Consider the following 16,103-nt stretch of genomic DNA (forward strand, 5'->3'; position numbering starts at 1 on the left):
TAATTGCTGAAATAAGTGTGTATATATAGTATATCCTCTTGGTTAGCAAAAAGTACCAAATTTAGTGTAAAGGCTTTTTTGGGGGACGGAGGCAAATATTTTAATGATTACCAACCATGAGAATCAACCTTTCATTATGAAAATACCTAAAATGTAAAAGTGCATAAGAAGATTAAAATTGATTATTTAAATCATGATTAAAGTCAGCAATTTAAATCAATCCACCCTTACAGATTGGCTTCAGTATACTCCATTTCAAAAATGCACTAGTAATCAATAGGCAGAATTGTCTTGCAGCCCTCTGGCAATTTCCCTTTAAAGAATGATACACCATATACCCGAGTGCTATAAAGTCTTAGATCAACATACACACACACTTTTAGATCTTTTTTTTAAACTGTTTCCAGTAGGAAGGGGTCATTCAGAACAGACAGGCAGAGAACGAAGAAACTTTTGGGGCCAGACTCTCAGCTCTGCCTCTTAAATTTGGAGGAACTATTTGCACTTTTGGGACAAACTAAACACTAGCTCTCCACTAACCTGGTCCCCTCTCAAGGTTACTCTGGACCCTATGTTGGTACCATCAGCCCCGAGCATGACAAACAGGGATCATTTGGGCACAGGGACATTAATTTTTCCCCAATTTCTGACAGTGTTTTCCACAAAAGCGGTTTGTTGCAAATACCTCTGAAAGACAGCCAGGGAAAGTGGAGAGCTATAGATTACTCAGAGGGCACCAAAATATCCTATTTTACTGACTGATTGCAGTATGTTCAGAATTGACATATGTAGAAGATATATGCACTGTAGGATAGCATTTTTTCCCCTAACCACTCAATGCTATTCTAAGGGTCAATCCAGTGCACTTCAGATGCAGCCAAACTTGTTCCTATAACCAGCTATAACCGAAAGCTGATGGTACTTAGTCATTTTTGCTAGGTAAAGAATAACTCCAACAGAAGCATAGGGACTCCACAGCAGAATATAATAACTAGTCAGAAAAGAGCAATAGTACTGTATAGATCAGAGGTGGGCAAACTATGGCCCGCGGGCCACATCAGGAAGGAGAGGGGGTTTGGATGGGGCAGGGTTTCCGGGGGCGGTCAGGGGACAGGGAGAAGGGGTGGTTGGATGGTGCAGGGGTCCCAGGGGGCAAGTCAGGAATGAGAGGAGGGGTTCGATGGGGCAGCAGGGAGCAGTGGATGGGGTGGGGGCCGGGCCACGCCTGGCTGCTTGGGGAGACACAGCCTCCCCTAGCCAGCCCTCCATACAATTTTGGAAACCCGACGTGGCCCTCAGGCCAAAAAGTTTTCCCACCCCTGGTACAGATCTTTGCAAAATTGTCTCTGAAGAAATGGAAAATTCAATTCCAAAATATTAGATGAATAGCATGTGTGTAAAAATCAGAGATTAAGGAAATACGGACTACATTCAAATGAGACATGATTTACAAAATTCCATCAAGTGAACTACCAAAGCAGCCCAAGCTAACTCTTAGTAATCATACAATATTAAACACTTTCAGAGTTTATTAGGAACATTGGTGAGCAAACCCATTTGCTTCCTCAAGGGAAGAGATGTTTCTAGTCTGCAGAAAAAAAAAAAAAAAAGACAGGAGAAAATTAAAAAGCCTTTAGTAAGTATTGGAGCACATGTCTAGACTTAAAGCATGTGAGAAGCCCAAATGAATTCAACAGGACTACTCAAGAGTTTAAGGTTAGGCCCTAAATCAGGGCATGAGCTAGCCCAGAAGTCTAATGACAAGTGAAATCACAGATTTCAAACCTACTCTATGGAATCATCAGTAGTTTAAACCACTAAAACTATTCCCAACTTCCAAAGCCAAAAGGACATTTTAATACTGAACAGGTGTAAATTGTAAGAATAACTCATACAAAATCCCGAACAGTATTAAACCTACATCTAAAACAGTGGTTTTCAACCTGTGGTCTGCAGACCCCTGGGGTTCCACTGACTGTGTCTAAGATTTCCAAAGGGGTCCGCACCTCCATTCAACTATCAGTAGCATGCAGAAACTTTTCCCTGGCTTGCTCAGGGATTTAAGCTATCAATTTCTTTAAAGCAGAGGTTCTCAAACTGTGGTCCGCAGAAAAGCTCCATTCAGGTGGCCCGCGGATAGTTCCCTCTAAGATGCATGCCGGGGTGGCCACACACAAGAGAATGAAGGGCCATCCACCTAATTAGTGGAGCCAAGCAGGCTCTGGCTACCAGGGAGAGATGGCCCTCCTTCCCAACCTCAGCTCTGTGGAGGGGAGGGACTCCCTTCCTTCCCAGCCCCAGCTCATGGGCTGCTGCAGCACGGGAGTGCACATCCATCGCATTAGAAAGGTAAGACTACTGATATTAAAATATGAGTTGTGTGCTTTTATTTGTAGAACAAAAAAAGTTAATTATTAAGGGTTTTTTTATATAGCGCTTTTATCCAAAGCGCTTTACAATAGTTAGCTAATGGTACAAACAACATTTGGAAAGATCGTTAAGTGGTCCGCCAAGACCCTCAGCAATTTTCAAGTAGTCCATGAAAAAAAAAAGTTTGTATGTTGGCCAAACTGGACAGTCTCTATGTAAAAGAATAAATGGACACAAATCAGATGTCAAGAATTATAACATTCAAAAACCAGTCGGAGAACACTTCAATCTCTTTGGTCACTCGATTACAGACCAAAAAATTGGCAATTCAACAAAAAAACTTCAGAAACAGACTCCAACGAGAGACTGCTGAATTGGAATTAATTTGCAAACTGGATAAATTAACTTAGGCTAGAATAAAGACTGGGAGTGGATGTGTCATTACACAAAGTAACACTATTTCCCCATGTTTATTTCCCCTCCTACTGTTCTTGTAAACTGCTGGAAATAGCCCACCTTGATTATCACTACAAAAGGTCCCCCTCCATCCCCCCCCGCACAGCTCTCCTGCTGGTAATAAGAAAAGGAGTACTTGTGGCACCTTAGAGACTAACCAATTTATTTGAGCATAAGCTTTCGTGAGCCACAGCTCACTTCATCGGATGCACAAAGCTGAAAACACAGTGTTTTTATACACACAGACCATGAAAAAACAGGTGTTTATCACTACAAAAGGTTTTCTCTCCCCCCACCCCACTGTCCTGCTGGTAATAGCTTATCTAAAGTGATCACTCTCCTTACAATGTGTATGATAATCAAGGTGGGCCATTTCCAGCACAAATCCAGGGTTTAACAAGAACGTCTGAGGGAAGGGGGGGGGGGGGGAAGGAACAAACAAGGGGAAATAGGTTACTTTTTATAATGACTCAACCACTCCCAGTCTCTATTCAAGCCTAAGTTAATTGTATCCAATTTGCAAATTAATTCCAATTCAGCAGTCTCTCGTTGGAGTCTGTTTCTGAAGTTTTTCTGTTGTAATATCGCAACTTTCATGTCTGTAATCGCGTGACCAGAGAGATTGAAGTGTTCTCCGACTGGTTTATGAATGTTATAATTCTTGACATCTGATTTGTGTCCATTTATTCTTTTACGTAGAGACTGTCCAGTTTGACCAATGTACATGGCAGAGGGGCATTGCTGGCACATGATGGCATATATCACATTGGTAGATGTGCAGGTGAACGAGCCTCTGATAGTGTGGCTGATGTTATTAGGCCCTGTGATGGTGTCCCCGAATAGATATGTGGGCACAGTTGGCAACGGCCTTTGTTGCAAGGAGAGGTTCCTGGGTTAGTGGTTCTGTTGTGTGGTATGTGGTTGCTGGTGAGTATTTGCTTCAGGTTGGGGGGCTGTCTGTAGGCAAGGACTGGCCTGTCTCCCAAGATTTGTGAGAGTGATGGGTCGTCCTTCAGGATAGGTTGTAGATCCTTGATAATGCGTTGGAGGGGTTTTAGTTGGGGGCTGAAGGTGACGGCTAGTGGCGTTCTGTTATTTTGTTTGTTAGGCCTGTCCTGTAGTAGGTGACTTCTGGGTACTCTTCTGGCTCTGTCAATCTGTTTCTTCACTTCAGCAGGTGGGTATTGTAGTTGTAAGAATGCTTGATAGAGATCTTGTAGGTGTTTGTCTCTGTCTGAGGGGTTGGAGCAAATGCGGTTGTATCGTAAAGCTTGGCTGTAGACAATGGATCATGTGGTGTGGTCAGGGTGAAAGCTGGAGGCATGTAGGTAAGAATAGCGGTCAGTAAGTTTCCGGTATAGGGTATAAAAACATCCTCACTGTATTTTCCACTTTGTGCATCCGATGAAGTGAGCTGTGGCTCACGAAAGCTTATGCTCAAATAAATTGGTTAGTCTCTAAGGTGCCACAAGTACTCCTTTTCTTTTTGCGAATACAGACTAACACAGCTGTTACTCTGAAACCTGCTGGTAATAGCTCACCTTTCCTGATCACTCTTGTTACAGTCTGTATGGTAACACCTATTGTTTCATGTTCTCTGTGTATATAAAATCTCCCCACTATATTTTCCACTGTATGCATCCCATGAAGTGAGCTGTATCTCACGAAAGTTTATGCTCAAATAAATGTGTTAGTCTCTAAGGTGCCACAAGTCCTCCTTTTCTTTTTACAGATACAGACTAACACGGCTACTACTCTGAAACCATTCACAGGGAAGGAAGACTTAAGAGAGACTATGGGAAAGAACGGAATTATGGAGACATAACTGCTCTTAAAGCAACCAGAAGGTTCTGAATATGGAAAAAAAGAGCTGCCTCCTTTAGGCAGATGCAAATTAAAACACCTATTATCCAGAGACTGACAAGCGTGTAAGCCCCCTCAGCCGGATCAATGTGGCAGCACAGAAATCCTAGTATCCTACTCTTTTCCAGATACTAGCAGAGGCAGGGGGCAATGCTTCTGACTGAGTCACTGGGTATGCCTACACTGCAATCCCAGGTGCAACTGCAGCAGCTGTAGACATATTCGAGCTAGATTTGATCTAGTTAGCTTCAACAACAATAGAAGTGAAACCACAACAGCATGGAGTAACTGCTTGAGTACAACCCCAGGGTCCCAAATAGGCTTGTCTTAAGTATTGCTGCAGCAGCACCCCTACCTTTGTCGTCTATACATTTCCAGCAAGATTTTCCAACCTCTGATATCACAGAGTACATTTTTGTTCTGCTACTGTATTTAGTGACAAAGCAGCACCTTTGAAATATAGCCCAAATAATTCTCCAAGACCTGCACAACTAAGCAGATAAACTCATAACGTAAAGATCACAGAGCAAATGCAGTTTACAACTCTAAATGACAGTGGTAAGGAAAAAAGTCATAAGATCTCATTGGGTAAGTTGTTCACAGTACAAAAATAACTGCCTGTAACTTAGTTGTGCTAATACCTATCCCAGACTAGGAAAAAAAATGATGTACTGTTAGGTAATATTGCAACCAACACGTTCTAAAAGTCCTTATACTCAACCAGCTAAACAGGTGTTAGCAACAGTGCAATTTACCTATATTAGACTATTAGACCATCTTAGCTAGAACATGTTAGCAAACACACATTTTACTCTAGTCTAGACAGGGCATATTCATTTTAGATGAGAAGAAATCCAAACCTAAAATTTTTTTCTTCTAGAATGCACTGTCAATCTTATACATGTGTATAGATGCCAAACACAACCGATTAAAGAACTATACCGACTCAATGCCAACAGAGGCTCATCCTAGCCATCTGCCTAACACCATTCTCAAAACCCTCCAGTCCCATAAAAAGTCTGCAAGAACAGTAGTGTCTCGCACTAAGCCCTGGAAGTCATCACATCCAGGTTCTGGTAGAACAAGGAGAAGAGCTGAGTTCCAGGGTCAAGTATCCCTTACCATGAACACCCACCTACATAGCTCCTTCCAATTTAAAGGAAACTCTAACTCATGCACCTCAGATGACTGCAACTGTGGTGTCACTCAAGGTGCAAGGTAGTCGTTACCGGTATGTCTACACTGCAATCAGAGGATGTGACTACAGATCACCTAGACATGCCCAAGCTAGCATTTCAAGATGATGAGCTCTGGTACTAGTAGCAGTGAAGCTGCAGTCGCCCCGACTTCAGTGAAGGCTGTACAAGTCTGCCCAGAAGGCTTGGTAATTACTCAAGCTACCATGACTTCTCAGATACCAGTAGTCCGGCATGTTCCATACAAGCCGCAATCACTTTATGGACATACCCTAAGGTGGGTGAAACCCAAAACATTCAGGGCTTCAGAATTCAAAAAGAACACCTTTAACTCCATCCAAAAACCACAGTGTCAGCCAGTACAGAACATGCAATTGATGTGCATTCCAAGAGAAACATCACTTAACGTAGATTCATTTTTCAGTAGCTTCACTTCCCAAATTATCTTAAGGTGTAGCGTAGAGTAGTCCTATCTCATGGATAGAAAGGTATGGTTGACCATGGCAAGCAGGTAGCACACATGAGAGTAGAAGACAACTCAGGAGAAGAGAGACAGTGATCCATTATAGAAAAGAAAAAAAGCAGTGGACTGAAATCAGGAAGCCAAGACACAGAAAAGTGAGAGATATAATAAGTACAGTCAAATAGCATTTGATGAATAAATTTTGACTAATTCCATCAGTATTGACTGAATATTTGATTAGACACTTAGCACTGCTCAACCATCTCTACAAATGGTCAGCTACGAAGGGATGAATGCCAGTAAAATTAACTGAACATATTCATTGATTTTGTTCTTCTGTATGACCAAGCCTAGCAGTTAGTTGTCGTGTTTATTGTTTATGGTACTTAAATGAAACATTAATCCATTGCCTAATTAATAGTTTTTTTGAAATTGACTGTTACTTGAATGGAATGGAGGGTGTCACAGTGACCACAGTAAAAAACCCTGTGCTAATAGGCATCGAGTCCTGTATGCTGTCCTGTTCTACAATATCTAGCTCATTTTCTCAAAAGTTCCATATGATTCACAAATATCACTAAAATGCTGTTACCTGATAGAGGGTTAGCAGACTGATTTTTTAGTTAAGAGACAACAGGTTAAAACGTCACCCGGAAAGTCTCCGGAAATGCTGGCTTGGGAGATAACAGAGCGTACCATTTCTAGGCTGCAGGTTAAACTTCAGCCCAGGTTTTTAGCAACACAGTTATAATCCAGTAGTTATTCCAACAGACAAATTAGTCGGGGGCGTAGTCCACTTCCCAGTGAATAAGTGTCCATGTTAAAAAACCTACCACCACAGTTGGTTCTCTTGTAGACAATCTCAGAGGACAAAGCATGGTTAGCACTGAATCTCAACAAACCTTACCAGCAGAGGTGATCTTTCTAGATTAGGAGAGAGGCACACTGGCAAAGCAGTTGTGTTGCGTTATGTCTGCCACTCCACACGCTCTACTTCTTCAGAGGATAGGATATTTCCTTCTCTGGGGCGGTCAATCTTGCACCTTTCATGAACACTCAATTCACTTTATAAACACTAATTTTCAGTCACTTATTTAGTCCACACTATACCTGCCACTGAGCTATTTCTATATTCTGTATACCATAATGAGAAGATAAATGAAGTAGACAATTTTCTATTGGATAAGCATAACCATATACAATATAAACAGAAGTTTTGCTACAATTAATAAACTTGGTAGAAAATGTCAGCTATAATCCTCTCTCAGGTTAACGACAAACTTCTTTGATTAAGTTACAACAAATTGTCTAATTAATATTAGAAAGAGAGCTCAGAAGTTGAGTCATTACTCATGAAGACAGATTCTAGAGCTAGTTACAACTCTTGCATTACAAATAAAGATCTAACCAAGAAAAGGACAAGGTTAATTCCAGAAAATCGATCTGCTAATTCAAGTCTTACGCTATATATTTTTCCATACACTGAGTGGGGACCTAGCTATGGGTTTCTCCATCTTTCATATCAAACTTAGCTAGTAAGATTCCTTGAATTGAGGTTTACCCTTGCCCCCGGACTACTGGGAAAGAAAAGAACTTTCATAACCCTCTTTCAGACTGTCACCTTCTTACCTCCTACCTTCTCCATTTACTTTTACTCTGCTTCCCTCAGACTGTTTTGTATGTCCATGTTGTTAACCAATGATGTTCTCTCTTTGGGTTCCTCTCCCATTTTTGAAAGGACTGATGAGAGACTATTCTCTTTTTGTGATCTTCCTTTCTTGTTCTGCTTGCTATCAGCAGCCAAGTGAAACTGACCAGTGCTTGCAAATTTTACTTTGCTCCTCTTGCTGAGACACCAGAGCAGAGGAATGAAAGTTATAAGAAGTATGTCAGTTTCATTGCTACTTTTGCACTGAAACTGATTAACAGTTCTTGTATTTTTCTTTTCCATTTTGTCCCTTTGCTACTCTAGCAGGAGCAGCAAGCTAAAATTTGCAACTGGATCAGTTTCACTTGCCAGCTACACAAGCAGCAGTACATGATCTGACTGATTTCTTACCCCTTATACACATCACACCAAAAGGAGAAGAGGCAGATCCAAAAAAAAAAAAACAAACAAGGAAGAGTTATACAAGAAAACCAAAGGAAAAGCTGGTGCCAAAAAGTGACTCAGAAGGCAAATACAAAACAGACTGGAAGAGGGAGAAGCAGAAGAAAAAGATGAGGGAGACTAGGAAAATATGGAGCAGGCCCACCTCCATCAGCATGAAAAGCTAACAAGGAGATAGAGAAGAGGGAACAAAGAAACTCTCCCACGCAGAGCCTGAAGAGCTCCAAAGTTAAAAACTAAATAGCCAAGGCTGATACAAAAGACAGGCCACCCCTCAGTGTGCAGGGGCAGAGCTGGCTTTTTTGCAGCCTCATTTGCATTGATTTTCCATCAGGAATGATCCCCCTTTTTCATCCCCCAACCTCTACCCCAATTTTGCATGTCCTCATTTGGTCATTAAATACCACCTTCTGACTAACAGATATTTGGGGATTTTTCAAGCTCTGCTTTCCCATCAGTGTCATACTATGCATTTAGTTAATGCCCTTCTCCAAAGAGCTCAAAATCACTCGACAGGGCAGAATGAGTATTATTACTCTTAGCTTCCTCATCTATAAACTGAGTCACAGGGAGGGTAAGCAACTTTCCCAAGGTCATAGTGAATCAGTAGCAAAATGAGGAACGAGTACCCATGTCTTGACACTTAGTCTCCTATTCAAGCTTTAGGCCTGGGTTCTCAAACTTTTTTTTTTGCTGGATTCCCCTTTGAAAATATTTTAGGCTGTGACAGCACCGCCGCCCCCCCACTCCCATAGCAAATTACTGTACATACTCACAGGAGCACACTCATGATATTGCCACCCTTAGGGCTTGACTGCACTACAAGGGTAAGTTGACCTAAATTATGCTACTCCAGCTAAATGAACAACATAGCTGGAGTCAACGTAGCGTAGGTCGACTTACCCCGGTGTCTTCACTGCGCTGGGTTGACAGGAGACGCTCTCCAGTCGACTTCCCTTATTCTTCTTGGAGAGCTGGAGTACCAGGGCTGACCGAAGAGCACTCTGCCATTGATTCAGCAGGTCTTCACTAGACCCACTAAAGCGATGCCTCCTGCATTGACTGCAGTAGCATTGATCTCCCCCTAGCAAAGACCAGCCCTTACTTCTGCCCTGGTGCTGGTGGCGGCACTGCCTTCAGAGCTGGGTGGCCGGAGAGCAGCAGCTGCTGCACCATAGACAACTCATGCCTCCTCAAATGAGGGCACAACCAGGAAAGACACTACACCCCCCCCCCCCCCCATGTGTCTCCTGCGTCCAACAGAGCCTACACACACACACACACACACAAAAAAAACCCTGGGCCCAGCCCAGGGCTGTCATGCTCCCACGTTACCTGTGGCAGGGAGCAGGGGGGCTTTGTCCTTCTCCCGCTGTGCCACCTCCCCGCATCCCTCCCCCCAAGTTCGGCCACTATCCCTGGCAGCCGGGACCAGTCGGGGAGTGGGAGGGAGCCACTTCTCAGGTGGCTCAAGCCAGCAGCTCCCAGTCGCTGCTAAGGATGTAAGAGCATAACCTGTTAACCAATAAGCTTGATGCTTATCAGTTTCTGTTAACTGTTAAACTCCATCCAGGGTCCCTCCCAGCTGTCGGCCCCGTGCCCCTGGGGCTCTGCTGCTGCCTAGCATCCCTGCGCACCCAAAATCCCAACTACTGTCCCGTGCCAGGGCTCTGCTGCCACCTGGCATCCCGGGATCCCTCCAGGCTGCTGGCATCCGTGCCAGTTGTCGGGATCCACACCCGGGGTGCCGGCAGCCAGGCCCCCAGGCCTGCGGCCCGTCCTGGGACCCTGAGCCTGCCAGGATGCAGGGCGGGGATCCCCATGCTGCAGCACCCCCCACCCTTAGTTCCCTGGTAAATGTTTAATTGTGTAACCAATAGAACTTTAATGGGTTACATGGTTACTGTTTTTACACGTTATTTACATCACCGGTTGCTGCTCTGTGCGGCGCAGCAGTTGCCTTGGAGAGCCCAGTGGCGTCCCGCTCCCTCCTCCCCTCCCCATCTGCCAGAGACAGGGGCCAAGCGGGCCAGAAATGTGCTGGTGGAGAGGGGGGCCTCTGGCTCGCTCAGCCCCTGTCCCCAGCAGCCGGCTGGAGGCAGGGTAGACCACTGCCCCAACCGGGCTCTCTCAGGCAGCTGCTTCACTGCACAGAGCAGCGACCCAGAGCAGCCAGCGTAAGAAGCAACTGATCCTGCCCCCTCCTCCCCTCCATGGCCAGAGACAGGGGCCAAGTGTGCCGGGGACAAGCGCAGGGGGAGGAGGACAGAGCACTTCTCCCTCCTCCACAAGCAGGCCAATCTCGGGGGGAGGCACTTGACCCTGCATAGCCCCCCACACATTGTCTCTGTGCTGTACCTCCCTCCAGCAATATTTTTTGTGATCTCATGACCCTCCTAAAATAGCCTTGCAACCCCCTTTGGGGACGGGACCCCCAGTTTGAGAAATGCTGCTTTTGGCAACGAGGCCTCCCTAAAACAAACAGTAAAACCAAGGAACAATCCTTCCCCGGGCAGATTTTGTGATTGGCTAGTATCTGAAGAACATATTTAATTCAACTGGAAAAGAAAGGGTAAAAACCATTCAGCCAAAAAAGGGCATTTTTCTACACAGATTCAATAAACAAAGGTAAGTGATCATTCAAACAATTTTAACATGCTTTGCGATTAGCTTTCCTCATCTAAGAAAGGGATCAATTCTGTATTTTATGTCTATGACATTTTAGCATTAGTACATTAATGTCAAATTATAAAAGTGATGTTAAGACCTATAAAACTGTACTGTGACATGGAGAGGAAGACAATTAAACGTTTGGTGATTTAAATGCATGTCATGTGTCAGCATATGCATAAGGCAAACCATAGCAGAACATTCACCCACCTGCAGTAACCTTGCATCAAAGCATATCAAAATTTTAATCTCACAGCTAACCATAAGATTGAAATCAAGTTTTAATTAAATTGCCTGCACTGGAAAGTCTTGTAACTAATGCTAATTAGCTCAGATACACAAGATTTTAACATTATTAAATTATTTCCTCTAGAAAGTCCACTCACTCTTACTTCTTGTTCAGGCAATCGCTAAGACAAACATGTTTGTTTACATTTATGGGAGATAATGCTGCCCGCTCTTATTTACATCACCTGAAAGTGAGAACAGGCATCCGCATGGCACTCTTGTAGCTGGCACTGCAAGGTACGTACATACAAGATACGCTAAACATTCGTATGCCCCTTCATGCTTCAACTTGTAGGCTCTAAAGTTTTACATTGTTCTATTTTTGAGTGCAGTCATGTAAAAAATAAATTCTACATTCATAACTTGTACTTCCATGATAAAGAAATTGCACTACAGTACTTGAATGAGGTGAATTCAAAAATACTATTTCTTATCTTTTTATAGTGCAAATATTTGTAATCAAAAATAATATAGTGAGCACCATACACTTTGTATTATGTTGACATTCAAATCAATATATTTGAAAATGCAGAAAAACGTCCAAAAATATTCATAATAAAATTTGTATTCTATTACTGTCTAACAGAGCGATTAAAACTGCGATTAATTGCGACTATTTTTTTAATCGTTTGACCGCCCTAATAAATGGACTATTCTGATATTTCATACTTCAAAGTCCACATCCTCAGCTTTTAAAAATATACAGCCAATAATGCAAGAATTGTCCAGAGCAAAAAAGCGATGCCCCTTGAATACTTAATCAGTGTCTTATACCTAATATTTTAGACTTTTTAAAATGTATTCTCATGATCAAAAAATAGAATCTCACTTTTTAAATGTACAACAAAATAACTGAGCGTCTCAAAGACCAGTTAGGTGCCCAACTCCCATGGAATTTTATGGTAGTTAGGCACCCAACTGCGTTTTGCCTTCGAAAACCTCCCAAGTGTCTAAGGATAGGCCAAATGTCTAGTGCTTTAGGAGTGCCTGATGAAGGCATGGGTGACCACAATAGCCTGAAAAACAAATACATTTATAACAACCCTAGGAAGAAAGAAGAAGAAAAAAAAAAATCAACCATGCTAATTGGCTTTGCTCTTAGCACTAATTTGCTAAAAACAAACACACCAGTTACAAGATGTAGGTCCATTCAAACTATTTTCTGTGAGGTTGCTCTAAAAAGATTATGCACTTGTGAGGGCTTGGAGAAAATAAGGAAAGTTTTCGTCTTTATTTTTAAAATATACTATAACAACAACAGGGGCACAAGGCGAGTCTAGAATTAGCATACGGAGCTGCTTGATTAGAATGGACTGAGTTATGCAAGCAGCACCTTCAGCCCAAGGCAGGAAGTCTCAGATGGTCTGTAACCGCCCTTTTGGTTATTTGAGAACAGCCTTACATTAGCTGCAGGCATCCTTCCTAAATCAATAGTCCTCAGTGTTCCAAAACCTTTCCAGGACTGCCACCCCACCCCAATATAGGTGGGTCTAGCCCAGAACATGCATCTCCTAGCCTGTTATTGACTGCCAATAAAAGCACTGTGCCTCCAACACCTTTGATTGTAAAGCAATATGAAGTGAACTTTGTACACACTTTTCACTTCAGTGAGCAAGTCTTTTCCAGTCTGCATCTCTGGACTTATCAGATCCAATACAAGTGGGATACAGCAAGATTATTTCATTTACACAACTACAGTTTTAGCTTTATTTGTGGCTGTAATTTGAAGACATTAAGTGTAAAGAAAACAACACTGGAAAAAAGTCTAGAGTTCTTGTATATACTGATAGGCTTTGAAATTGTGGGCTTTTCTGAGAAAAAGACGTGGGAGTCACCATGGACAGCTCAATGAAGATTTCTGCCCACACAGCATTAGTATTCAAAGTAAATAGGATGCTTGGGTATATTCACAATCGGATTAAGAAATTCCACAAACAACAAATGGCACATTCCATCTGGAATACTGTATCTGATTTTGATTACTTCAAAACAACAGATCAGAGTCTAGAGAGGGGGAAATGTATATGGTTATAGGTATAGGACAGGGGCGGGCAAACTTTTTGGCCTGAGGGCCACATTGGGTTTCAGAAATTGTATGGAGGGCCGGTTAGGGGAGGCTGTGCCCCCCCCATCCACCCCCCCCCCCGTGCTTCTTGCCCCCTGACGCCCCCCTGGGACTCCTGCCCCATCCAACCCACACCCCCACCCCGTTCCCTGACGGCCCCCCCAGAACCTCTGCCCCATCCACACACACCCCAGCTCCCTGTCCCCTGATCGCCCCCCAGAACCCCTGCCGCTGACTGCCCCCCACCGCCCCATTCCCCACCCTCTGACCGCCATGACCCCATGCACACTCCTGCCCACCACCCCAAACTCCTCTGCCCTCTATCCAACCCCCCCTGCTCCCTGCCCTCTTACCATGCAGCACAGAGCACCAGTGGCTGGCAGCGCTACAGCTGTGCCGCCCAGAGCATTGCGCCAGTGTAGTGCAGTAAATTGCTCTCCTTAACTGCTACCATTCTTACGTGGAGCAGTTTAATACACTACACCAGAAGCATGGCACGCTGAGGCTGCGGGGGAGGGGGGAACAGTGGGGGCTAGCCTCCCGGGTCAGGAGCTCAGGGGCCGGGCAAGAGGGTCCCGCGGACCGTAGTTTGCCCACCTCTGGTATAGGAGAACCTTTGTGTTATCACCTTCAAAAGGTAGGGTTATTTGACCTGAAGAGGAGACAAGGGGAGTTAAGGTTTGTCTACGTGGGGGATGTTTTCACTAGTGTAGCTACACCAGCACAAACTCCCTGAAGGAGACATACTGCATCAATGTAAGAAGTGGCTTGCAACAGTGCAACATACCGCAGTGAAAGTCGTAACTTCCTAAGAAACATGAGGGATTGGCCACTGACAGAGGTGTGATGTCATACTAGATGGACCAATGGTCTTATCCAATATGGATCACTCCGTTTCATGAATTTCTAAAAGACTACAATGATCAGACGCTCACTCCATCAGTGTTTAGGGTCAAATTTCACAACCTGCAAGAGTGTGTAGAAAGTCTGAATCTCTATAGAGTATTTGTAATTAGAAATTCTGCTGACTACACTTAGTAAAAAGACTGGATATAAATCAAATGATCTGTCAACTAATTTGTTAGTTAGTTTTAAAACAGCATATTCTCCTATGCAGAAAGCTTATGACTACAGAAATGTTAATACAAGATTTCTGTTATTTTTACTATTTAAAGCATAAGCTCCTACTACACTATAAAACCAATCTCAACAGGAGAACCCAGTTACAACATGGCACTGAACTGCGTTGGTGGGACTGACCACACTATTTGATCCAGCCATGTTTTAACTGTGTTTGGGAAATACTGTCTCATAAGGAGGTCTCCCAACATCACTGTTTCATAAAACAATTTGTCTGAAAGTTGAAGTTATGATCCAAACAAGCAAAACCAAGAAGATTCAAAGTTAGGACTAGAACTTTACCCTTTTTATCTCAGTTCAGAAATGGCCAACCACATTCAAGAATGAACTTAATGCTAAACAGTAGGGTCCTGGCTCAACCTATGCCTTGCTACAGCTCCTCTCTACTGTCAATATTTGCTGAGAGAGGAGAGAGCTCTGCCATGACACCCATGAATAAGAATACAAATGGACTGTACTTTTAGATAAACAGCAGCTACAAGAAGTGAACAGTAATGACCTTTCAAATTTCCATATCCTGGCTAACATTTTAATGAGTCACTTCTTAGCATATGCGTAACGTGCCTCAGGTGGCACATGACCAGGACTTGTCACTGAATTTGGTCCACTGGTTGGATCATTAGCTTCCCCAGCTGACCAAATTCCATTTAAAAAAGCCACTGACCTCATTTTTAATACAACCACTACCCAAACAGAACTGGGAAACCAGGGAATGGGGATTGAGGGGTCAAGGAAGAGAGAATCCTTTAAGTGATCAAATGGAATTTAGGGACTCTGGTAGGAAAGGAAAGCATGGAAACTTTGAATCACACTGCAGTAGCGCATGGAGATCTTTCAACACTAACAGTTACATATTTGCTACTGAAGTTTTCCAATTATTAACTCCCAATCCACATAATGCCAATCTCATCAAGAAGACCCATCAACATAAACTGAGTGACTGAAGTTTCCCCTTGTTCAATCACAGCCAACATCATTTACTAAAGAGTTAACAGTGAAGACTGCTGTATAATCCGCATGCACAATTTAACACACCAAGGGTTCTTCCATTAAGAACTTGAATTTCAGATCAGCTCCAGGGCCCCAAGATAGAGGTAAAATGAACTTTTCTCAATTCTTGGCCACATTAGCAACCCACATACAATAAAAACTAGTTTTGACCCAGATGTATTCCTCTAAAACAACCTCAACAATGTTCAGTTTTCTATAAAAGCGTGCTTCGTCTTATGAGACAGGAGATGATTTTCAGCTAGAACAAAATTTTGTTGCTCATTAAAACAAAACTTCCCAATACGTTTTCCTACATCTACATGCAAAGCCCAAATTCCTCTGACAAAACAAATGCAATATACAAACTGATCTGTTACTACCCAACTAGGGCTTTTTAGTCATCTGTACTTGTAACTACAGTACGTACAAAATGTTCAGACAACTGAGAACACTAGCAACTTGAAAAATCACTTAAATATTCTCCGAAATATT

The 16,103-nt window shown here is 43.1% G+C and overlaps 1 protein-coding gene across 4 annotated transcripts in view; it reads right to left on the reverse strand.

Annotated features, from left to right (window-relative positions):
• Positions 1-16,103, reverse strand: part of DGCR2 (DiGeorge syndrome critical region gene 2) — a 64,202-nt gene that overhangs the window by 47,277 nt on the left and 822 nt on the right. The gene's annotated exons all lie outside the window — the stretch shown is intronic.

Source organism: Natator depressus, chromosome 15, assembly GCF_965152275.1.
Source record: "Natator depressus isolate rNatDep1 chromosome 15, rNatDep2.hap1, whole genome shotgun sequence".
In the NCBI taxonomy this organism is placed as follows: domain Eukaryota; kingdom Metazoa; phylum Chordata; order Testudines; family Cheloniidae; genus Natator; species Natator depressus.